This window comes from Prionailurus viverrinus, chromosome E1 (assembly GCF_022837055.1).
Source record: "Prionailurus viverrinus isolate Anna chromosome E1, UM_Priviv_1.0, whole genome shotgun sequence".
Classification (NCBI taxonomy): domain Eukaryota; kingdom Metazoa; phylum Chordata; class Mammalia; order Carnivora; family Felidae; genus Prionailurus; species Prionailurus viverrinus.
In genome coordinates this window covers 18,565,488-18,576,533 of record NC_062574.1, presented here as the reverse complement: position 1 = coordinate 18,576,533, position 11,046 = coordinate 18,565,488, and the positions used below count along the sequence as shown (strand labels likewise).

At 46.8% G+C, this 11,046-nt stretch overlaps 1 non-coding gene and 1 pseudogene across 1 annotated transcript; both read left to right on the top strand.

The window, feature by feature from the left end:
* The first annotated feature begins 2,137 nt into the window (after positions 1-2,137).
* On the top strand, positions 2,138-3,720 carry LOC125151872 (U1 small nuclear ribonucleoprotein C-like; annotated as a pseudogene).
* Positions 3,721-9,236: 5,516 nt separating this feature from the next.
* Positions 9,237-9,309, top strand: TRNAK-CUU (transfer RNA lysine (anticodon CUU)). The gene has a single exon. It is a non-coding gene; the product is annotated as a tRNA-Lys (tRNA).
* Positions 9,310-11,046: the final 1,737 nt, after the last annotated feature.

The following is an 11,046-nucleotide window of genomic DNA, read 5'->3' as shown; positions in this document are numbered from 1 at the left end:
GTCAGCACAGAGTCTGATGCAAGGCTCGAACTCAGAAACTGCGGGATCATGAATAGAGCCGAAGTCGGACGCTTAACCGACTGAGCCACCCAGGTGCCCCTTATTAAGTTTTTAAAAATCAAGGTTTGGGAAAAAGTTTATAAATGACTAACATTTTATGATTTAAAAAAACAGGTAAAGGAATAAAATATGTATAGCTTTTCTGTACACAGTATATCTCTGGAAGGGGGTATAAGAAACTGGAATCCTTGCAATATAATAATATATTATTATTATTGTATTGCTTGCCTCCAGACCTTGGGTTGGGGAGTGCGTCAGAGGGGGACTTTTACCTCATATCTTCGAAGTTTGAAGCATGAAAATATCTTACCTATTCTGTAAGTAAAAAAAAAAAATGCATATGACAATTATTCACTGATTAAATGAAATAGGAAATTAATTTGTTAAACAAATGGCTTCCAGCCATAGTACTCCCCTGTACTATTAGAGGAAAAAGATTTAGGGAGTCCTGGTCCCTGCCTCACTCCCTGATTCCTGGCGGGGTCCCCAAGGGGAACCCACCAACAGGAGTCCTCGGGGCCTTTGGAAAGGGCTGTGGGATGAAAATGTTTATTTCACGCGGCTGGCATCGGAGCCTCCCTCTTTGTCCCTGAAACCATGGTCTTGTGGCCCCACAGAGACACATCAGTTTGGAGCTTTCTCGAGCTTGTTTAATTAGGTTCTTTGCTGAAAAGCTGCCCCATCAGTCTCCGAAGTGGCAACTGGCCTCCAGAGATGCAATCCATCACCCCTCCACGGGAACTCTTATTAAAAAGCCAGATATTCAGGGCTTTCCTGCATACCAATAAGCATCCAAAAGTATTCGCAGTATCAGAAAAAGCAGCACAAAGTGGGGAAGGCCAGAATGTCTCGAGCTCCCCAACTGCCACAAGCCCAAGAGCTGGTCTGTGAGTTCTGATTAAATTCCGGTGCTTGACAGCACGGGTAATTGCCTTGGGCCGCTCGATTTCATCACCCCAGCTTGATAAGGAAGATGAAAGGGAGACCATCAGGTTCACCTCCAGTAGGAGTTCCCGGTTTCTCTGGGCAGGGGAGCTGGGCTCCAGGTGCCAACAGAGGAAAGCAGCTGTGAGCCCTGCCCTGGAGGCCCCTCAGGCCGGTTAAGACTTGGACCAGACTAGCGGATCGGGAAGGGGAGGAAGAAATGGGAGAGGCAACAGAAAAGAATGAAAACAAGGTAGACTGGGGAGCTTGAACTCCCAGTGTCCGTCTGTGCTATAATGTGGTAATTTCTCTAACAACCCAATGGAGAAAGGATTCCTCTGCCCTACCCCACTCTCCAGATGAGGAAACGGGGGCTCAGAAGAGTGCAATAACTTGCCTAGGTTCTCACAACTAGCAAGTGCCCCCGGTCAGAATAGGAGCCCTGGTCTCTCTGATGCCATTCCCTTGCTTTTGGGGGCAATTTTTTTCAACGTTTATTTATTTTTGGGACAGAGAGAGACAGAGTATGAACGGGGAAGGGGCAGAGAGAGAGGGAGACACAGAATCGGAAACAGGCTCCAGGCTCTGAGCCATCAGCCCAGAGCCTGACGCGGGGCTCGAACTCATGGACCACGAGATCGTGACCTGGCTGAAGTCGGACGCTTAACCAACTGCGCCACCCAGGCGCCCCAGGGGCAATTTTAATATACCCATTTTAAAAATCAGAAATATAGTTTATTTTTTTAATGTTCATTTTTGAGAGCGGGGGAGGGGGAGCGGGACATGCAGAGAGGGGCTGGGGGAACAGAGGATCCGAAGCAGGCTCTGTGCTGACCGCAGAGAGCCCAACGTGGGGCTCAAACTCACAAACTGTGAGATCGTGACCTGAGCCAAAGTCGGACACTTACCGGCTGAGCCGCCCAGGCGCCCAGAAATAAACTACCTTTAAAAACCTGTGCTATTTTTCTCTTAAATGCTGCATCCCAATATGATCTTTGGCATCTGCACATTATTTTTATTCCAAAAACAAAGACGAGGAATTCTTCCTTTTTTTTTTTTTTCCTTCTCAACATGAGCTGAATGGGGGAATCTCAAGCCCTTTTATCAGCCGAAAAGACAAAGGTGGGGGGTGGGCAATGGCCCGCAGAACAGCATGGCTGGGTTGTACTGTGACCCCTGCGACACATCCCTGACCCATGACTCTCCATCTGTGAGAAAGACAACACCGCAGCGGTAGGAAACACAAAAAGAATGTAAAAGACTATCAGAAATGGATAGAGAGCAGGCTCAGAGCCTGACCCACAAAACCACCGCGGCATTTCAGCAAAATCCCTCCTCCTCCATTCTCTGCTCCTCCTCCTGCCTGGGCCATGATCCCACCTCCCCCCAGGCTCCCGAGTCCTCCTCGCCCTGGTATGATGCCAGGACCCCTAAGTGGGGGGGGGGGGGGGGGCCCTGCCATGATGCCAAGGATGGGCCCTCCCTCTCCTGGGATGATGCCAGTGGGACCTGCTTCTGGAATGAGACCATCTAGGGGAGGCCACATGCCAAGGACGCCTGGGCCCCCAGTGGTGAGAGCCCCGCCCATCCCATGATGGCGCCCACTCGGCCTGGAATGACCCAACCAGGCAGATATGTAGAGACGGGAACCTCTTTATATCCATTTTCTATTACTTGTTCTGCTTCACCAGGAGGTCATGGTGCTGTGACTCTGGGTGTTTTCTAGCAGCATGACAGGGAAGACTTGCTCCCCCTTCCTATCAAGAGAGAGAATAGTTTTGGCAGAGGAGGAGTGGGACCAAAAAAAAAAGGGGGGGGCAATTTTCATTTCTATTGTGAAATGTGAAAATAAAATTGTCAACTGTTTTAGTTAAAAAAAAAAAAAAAAGACAAGGGGCGCCTGGGTGGCTCAGTCGGTTGAGCGTCCGAGTTCAGCTCAGGTCATGATCTCGCAGTGTGTGAGTTCGAGCCCCGCATCGGGCTCTGTGCTGACAGCTCAGAGCCTGGAGCCTGCTTCGGATTCTGTGTCTCCCTCTCTCTCTGCCCCTTCTCTGCTCATGCTCTGTCTCTCTCTGTCTCAAAAATAGATAAAAACATTTTTAAAAAATTAAAAAAAAAAAAAAGACAAGGAGGAAATACTCGGAAGCCCCAGAACAGCCAAGAACCCCTCTCTGGAAGCAGGATCCCTCTGCTCCAGTTCCTTGGGCCATTCCAGACAGCAGAGGCTTTCGAAGGGGATATTTGGAGTCAAGACCGGGATATTTTCCAAGCTGGGCCTTCCCATAAACTGTGCCTTTTATCTCTTCTGAAGACCAAACCCGGAAAAAACAACCTCATGTTAGCAGTGTGGACTTAGGTTAGACATGAGCAAGAACTTTCTGACAATGAGTGATGGATGTTGGCTCATAAAACAGGTGACCAGGAAAGGCCAGGCTAGCAATAAATTGATTGGCAAGGTGCCAGACATAATCCAGACGCGGGATGGTGGTTGATTTGATTTGTTGGTTATCTCTCACCATCTCCTGAGAATGCCCTGCCACCTGGTCACAGCCCCGCATTCACTTATGCCTCTGAGCCTTTGCTCTTGCTGATCCTTCCACCTGAAATGCCTTTCCTTCTCCACGACTGCCCAACTTCGATTTACCTTTCAACGTCTAGCTCAAGTTCCTGGGTCTGCTTTAAAGCTTTCTCTGACCACTCCAGGCCATCTGCCTCTACCCCTTCTTGGAATTCTAGATACTCCGGAACTTAGTCACGACCATCTGGGTGGAGGACAGCTGGTCCCTGCAAAGTCAGGTGGGAGAGAGAGAAAGGATGATGGGAAGCAGAAGCGGCTACTGTCACAGCTGTCCACCCTGCTGTGAGCCTGCCACGCCAATCACATGGCAACTGCCCACTCTGCTGAGAGCCTGCCGTGCAACCCTCAGACCCTCATTTGTATTCTGTAGGCCCCTTTCCCGGGGAAAGGATGCCCTGAAAGCACACACGCAGATACCCGCCAACTGCATCTCCCGAATGACACCAATTTATAAAGTTGACACTCTGGGACAAGCCAGTTTTATGCTGATTTAGAGCACAGCCAGTTTCCTCAGCATCCGCTCGCCCCTAATCCAGTGATGTGTCTGTCGCCCCTAGGAGGGATGCGCTCACACATAAAATTTCATTCCATCGTCATAACAATTGCATAGAGCCCGTTTCACAGATGAGGAAAACTGAGACTTGGACAGGGCGAGGGGTTTGCAGCAGCTCGCGTGGCTGGATGATAGCAACACTGGCCTTAGAGGCAAACCTCTCAGACTCTGGGCCAGGGTAGCTTTCCCGATACCCTCCACGGTACGAATACCCGTGCCCCACTCCAAATTACTGCGACGTACGCGCAGTGGACGTTACCCATATTGTCAGCTGACAGATGACTTAGCCAGTCAATGTCAGTACCGGTTAAAATTCAGACTCTGATCAGGGCACCTGGGTGGCTCAGTCGGTTAAGCGTCTGACTTCATCTCAGATCATGATCTTGCAGTGTGTGAGTTCGAGCCCCGCGTCGGGCTCTGTGCTGACAGCTCAGAGCCTGGAGCCTGTTTTGGATTCTGTGTCTCCTCCTGTCTCTGCCCCTCCCATGCTCATGCTCTGTCTCTCAAGAATAAATAAGCAATACAAAATTTCAAAAAACATTTTCAGGTTCTGATCATAACATAGAGGTTCTCCTACTTTTTACTCATGTCTTAGCCTAGCATTTGCAATTCTAATGTCCACGTACCCTATACAGGAGTCTCTGGGTCGCCTCCATTATCTTCTGAAGTTCACACCAAGAGCAGGAGATAGACCACCTCGGCACACCAAGCTCTGTGTGATGTGCCTTCTGCCATTTAAGCCGAGCTGAGAAACCCCAAAGCTGTCTGTGCCAGTCACCCAGCCCTCTTGGATTATCCCCAACCTGCTCTCCTTCAGGTCCTTCTCTGCCAGACCCTGAGAACTTGGTTCCAGAACACTCTCGTAGGGTTTGCCTCTGGTCTCTGGTCTCCCCAGCACCTGACTCAGGTTTCTCTCATATACTTTGGCTTGGTCTTGCCTCCTGGTACCAGAAAATGGAGGTAGATTAGAAGGGTCTTTATGTAAATTAATTCATGTTTGTAAGGTCCTTAGAACAGTGATTGGCACGTAGTAAGCACAATATAAGTGTTTGTGATTACAATCATCTTCAACCCCATCGTCATCATCATCATCTGCTACCTGCTTAGTATAATACATCCCAACCACTTAATCCAGCCTTCCCAATCCCTTGGGATGAAGTCCCAGATCCATAGCGTAGCTCTGGCGAGGTTGTCCTAGGTCATCCCCTATGACTCTCCCCCTTGTAGTAGGAAACAACTGGTCTTCCCTTAAGCTTACAAATATGCCAAGCTCTCTAGACCTTGGCATTGCTATATTTTCCACTGAAGTGCTCTTCGCTTCCTGTCCCCATCACCCTCCAACACCCACCCACCTCCAACAAATTCATCTTTCAATTCTCAGCTGGAATCTTACTTCCCCTTCTTCCTTCCTTGTGCCCATTTCCTGCTCTACCCATCAAGATTAGGCTGAGTCTTAAAAAAGAAAAAAAGAAAAGAAAGATTAGGTTGAGTCTTCCTACTACACTATCCTGTAGCGTTGGTGATTATCCTAATGGCATATAATTACTTCTTTAATGTCTGTCTTCTCACTAGACGGTAAGCCTCATGAGAACTGGAGCCATAAGGAGGCACGTCTGTATCCTTAGTGCCCAACACAATGCTCTGAATGACTAGGAGTTCAAAAACCTACTGAGCTGTTTTGAACTGAATCAAAATGGGTTGAAATACGATGACATCGATGCCAGTGAAAAGGATGACTTTAAAGCTTAATATGCTAGTATTTATTTACTATATGTGCTGTGACCTATTCAAAAACCAGAACCTAGAATCAAATCAATAATAAAAGGATGAAGAACAGAAGAAACACATGATATCATCAGTGCTTCTTTGTACAACAGCATCTATAACTAGTGCTATCCCAAAAGAAGGCAGTAATTAAAGCTGAAAGGAAGAGAGGAGGGTCGCAGGCATCAGGGGTCGAATGTCAACAAGCAAGTTACTCATCCCTGAGTGGTCAACTCAGAGGGTGCTGAACTTTGCCCTGTGTGCAAGAATATTGCCTGGCACTATTGGTGATGCCGTTTGAGGACTTTTGAGAATGTCCTTGCCAACCCAAACGAATCTGATCACCAAGGAAACATAAAGGTAGTAACAGCTCACCTGCCTTCTCATAGGGACAGTTTCTGTCTACCAGGACCTGAGTTCAACTCACTTCCAGTCAATAAGGACCCACCCGGTCCCTCTCTCTGCCCACAACAGCTCACTGAGTAACTTCAATTTCCATGATGAGCACTGGAGCACCTGCCTCACAGGACCCATTAGGGCTTCATCATTCCTCCCAGTTTCCATCACAGAGAGCTTTGTCTCGCCCCGTGGATTAGGGGTAAGAGGCTCTCTTGAAACCTCACTTAATGGAAGTGAGAACCAAATGAGATAATGATCAATGCTAACTCTTTAGAAAAGTTGAAAATTTGGGGCGTCTGGGTGGCTCAGTTGGTTAAGCGTCTGACTCTTGGTTTCAGCTCAGGTCATGATCTCACAGTTTTGTGAGTTTGAACCCCCCACATCTGGCTTTGTGCTGGCAGCACAGAGCCTGCTTGGGATTCTCTCTCTCTCTCTCTCTGCCCCTCCCCTGCTTGAGCTGTCTCTGTCTTTCTCAAAATAAGTAGACTTAAAAGATTTTTTTAAGTTGAAACTTTTACACCCAAGTGTCATGATTTTATTGTTAATAATAGCAACTGTTTCTTGCTCTTCCCAATTAATTTTTTCTTTCTTGTTTTAGAAAAAAAAAAATAATTGCTGCTCCCTTCTCAGGAGAATGGAGATGTCATTTAGTGAGAACCTTTTTAAAGGGCTATTATTAATTATTATTATTATTAATATCCCACAAATTTCAAATTTCTTCTTTCACACATCTTTTTTGGATTAGAGATTCCTCTAGGGACTGGATGGCCTCATCTACTCCTGATGGAACGCCCGTCTTGCTATGACTCAGTGTGGATGATGAAGTTGAGTGACTGATCATCCTGATATGGACACGTGATTTCCTATAACTGCATTTCTGCCTTCTGCTTCCTTGACCAAGCCCGCTACCCCCAACTTTTCCCTGAGTCCATCCACAGTGGTCATGCAAGGGAGGGTTTCAGCACCCCAGAATCTCCATCAAGCCCCTCTAAAACTGCCTTATATAAACACGCAGTCCATAAAAAGCAGTATGATTGTGGCCCAAATGCCACTTCAGACCATCTCTTAGCTGCTCCCTTTGTAACCAGACTGCTGCTCTAAGCCCCTCCTATCTGGGGACTACTGACAATGCATAGCCACCACTACCTGTAGCAACCACCATGTGGCTGGGTAATCCAGTTCACGCTGGCAAAACCGGACCGAGTGTTGGAATCACACAGACCCAGTGTCCATCCTGGCTCTACCATTAACGTCTGTGAGAACCCGGACCAGTCCCTCACGTCTCTGAGCCCCAGTGTCCTCATTAGCAAAGGGTAACGACAATGCTGCCAGAATTCGAGACAATGTATACCAAGCACCTAGTTCCTTATCAAGTGTCCAGTAAATAAATGGAGAAAGGGTGAATATGGAATAAGTGCAAGAAATGTTCTAGGGATGGTGGTATTCTTAGGGAGTAACCAGTGTTACCCATGGATAGAAGTCAAGAAAGGCTTTGTAAAGGAGCCTTGAAGTAGCCTTGAAAGAGAGGGGAAGTGTTTGGCAGATGGACCAAGGGCAGGGCACAATAGACAGGGGAATAGGGTGAACAAAGGCTGGGATTAGAGCCCAAAACACTGGGCCCATTTGGGCAGGAAACATGATGCAGCTGGATCAGAGTACGAGGAGGGAGGGAGTCCTGGGGGAGGAGACCGGGGCCAAGAAGGACCTGGATAAGCAGGGCCTTGTGGGGTTGCATTGTTAAATTGTAGAGGATGTGGTTTGGTCCACAGCATAGCCAGATTCTTGTCAGTAACAGCTTTGTCGGGATAAGTTAATTACAATAGTGATTGGAAAATGTAAACCTGAATATCACGTATTCGAACTCCAAGACATAAGGGTCTTTGGGCTAATGGAGATCTTTACACCTCTGAGAAGAGGTCGCTAATCAGAGAAGATGGCAGAACAATGAGAATACTGGGGAATAATGATGAGGCTGGTTTAGGAGAACGGAGTCCCCCAGATGCCTCTTTCCATACGGATGTATCCATTTCACGAGTATGGTGCTGTGAATTCCGATACCATCTGGTCCCAGAGGCTTGGTTGGCAGGTCAGGTCTCAAGTCAAGTCACAAGTCATAAAAAACAACCTTGGAGATTCTCTCTATCCAATCCTTACTGTGTTCTTACCACACACAAGGCATTGCTTTTGGCCTTGGGGGCACAAAGACGAAGAACACACAGTCAGTCTCTGTCCCCAGGAATGCAGCCTCAGGGCTCACTCCAGACTGGTATCCACAGGGAGTGTTAAAAGCTGGGGAGAGGTCAGCTGAGGGTGGGCCAGGCTCTGGAAAACCCTAAAGTAGGTAACCACACTCTTGGAGGAGGAGAGGAGCATGGGACCTAGGGACTCCTTTTCTCCACTATCTCAATGCCTGAAGGGTTTTCCTGTTACTATATTTGACCCATGATTCACCTACCCTGTTCTGGGGTGGCTGTCTTTTAAATAAACAAACATGGGGGTTTTCCCCATGAAGGAAAATGTGACGCATTCGGAAAAATAGAAGGAAGAAGAAAAATTACCCACAACTGCACTATCACGGCTCACATTTTGATGGCTCTCTCTCCAGGTTCCTTTTCTCTCCACAGGCAAGTTTGTCTGATGGTTTCCTTGTCAAATGGGCACACTGTACATGCAATTTTGTATACTGCTTTCTCTTGGGAGCATCATATATCATAGTTGTTTAGGTGTTTTTCTTTTCATTAAAAATTATTGGGGCACCTGGGTGGCTCACCCAGTTGAGCATCTAACTCTTGATTTTGGCTCAGGTCATGATCCCAGGTCATGGGATCAAGCCCCATGTCAGGCTCTGCACTGAGCATGGAGCCTGCTTAAGATTTTCTCTCTCCCCCTCTTCATCTCTCCCCAGTTCATGCACCTGCTCTCTCTCTTTCTAAAATTAAAAGGCAAGTTATTTTGGGAGCCTAGCTGGCTTAGTCGGTAAAGCATGTGACTCTTGATCTCAAGGTTGTGAGTTCAAGCCTCATGTTGGGTATAGAGCTAACTTAAAAAAAATTATTTTTAATTATCATCCTTTAAGAGCCTCATGACATTGTTCACATGGCTACATCGGAGACCACTTGGACGTGTTCCTGGTTTCTCCCCTCAGATTTCTCTTCTCAGTTACGATGGAAGTTTTTAGGGAAATAGTAAAATGAGTTTGTCCTCCCTGATCAGTGAAATAACATGCAGAGGGAAGTCAGTCTGCAAGCCCTAATTGATCCCAGACAACCACCAGTGCAGGGAGATGATATACAATTAACAAGCACAGCAGCTACATGTATTGAGTGCTAGCTGTGTACCAGGCTCTAGCTAAGCATGTTACATTGGATCCTCACCACTACACTGGGAGACAGCTATGATTTTTATCTCTACTACACAAATGACAAAATTTAGGCTTAGCAAGGTTAAGTAATTTCCCCAAAGTCACACAGCTATTAGCCAATCCCCTAACAGTATCATACCTCTTTTTCTGGGTTGTGATGGCCATATACAAGTCAGAGGGACACCTCTGTTCAGTGCTTTCAGCCACAGAAAACACCAAGAAGACTCCAGGGCTTTCCAATCCTTTTCATTCCTTGCCACACTTAAAAAATGACAACATAGGGACACCTGGGTGGCTCAGTTGGTTAAGCGTCTGACGTCAGCTCAGGTTGTGTTCTCGCAGTTCCTGAGTTCAAGCCCCGCATTGGGCTCTGTGCTGACAGCTCGGAGCCTGGAGCCGGCTTCAGACTCTGTCTCTGTCTCTGTCTCTGTCTCTGTCTCTCTGCCCCTCCCCAACTCGTGCTCTCTCTGTCTCAAAAATAAATAAACATTAAAAAAAATTTTTTTAACTGTTTTTTTTCTCCTTCCCTTCCCCCATGGTGTTCTGTTAAGTTTCTCAAGAGGGAGGGAGGCAAACCGTAAGAGACTCTTAAATACAGAGAATAAACTGAGGGTGGATGGAGGGGTGGGGGAGAGGGGAAAATGGTTGATGGGCATGGAGGAGGGCACTTGTTGGGATGAGCACTGGGTGTTGTATGTAAGCGATGAATCACGGAAATCTAATCCCAAAACCAAGAGCACACTTTACACACTGTATGTTAGCCAATTTGACAATAAATTATATTTCAAAAATTTGTTTTAAGAGACACCATAAGTAGGGCACACTGGGATGATGGGTTGAGGTTACTTTAAGCAGAAGTGACAAGCTGAGGGCACGCCAGTTAAAAACTCAGCTAAACTACTTGTAGACCAAAGCCACTTCATTTCCCCAAGTCCTTTTGTGCCTCTGAGATTTTGAAGAGGGGATGAAAATATAATTTTTTAAAAGTATAACTTAACAGAGATAGGTTATCATCTCTTTGTGCCTTTGGAGGAACAGCCTTCAACCTCTAGAAAGGACCTAACTTGGGACTTGTATGTTTTTGAGATATGACCTTGGACAAATGTCGTAGCCTCTCTTGGACCCAAAGAGTTCTCTGAAGAAAGGTGAGAACCACCCCACAAGATCACAAGCTGAGCGCAGGAGGTTGAAGAAGGCATCAGGAGAGGCACAATAGGGAAATTCAACTTCAGATACACTAAAGGGAGAGGACGGTTCGATTCCTTTCAACTGAAACTAATCAAGAAGGTGAGAATTTTCTAGAAATTAGTGATAGTTTAACTGGTTACCTTCCAGATATGTTGAGATTTATTTGGTTTCCTCCTGGCATTTGATTTCTTGTTGGCAGTTTTATTGAGATAGAATTCA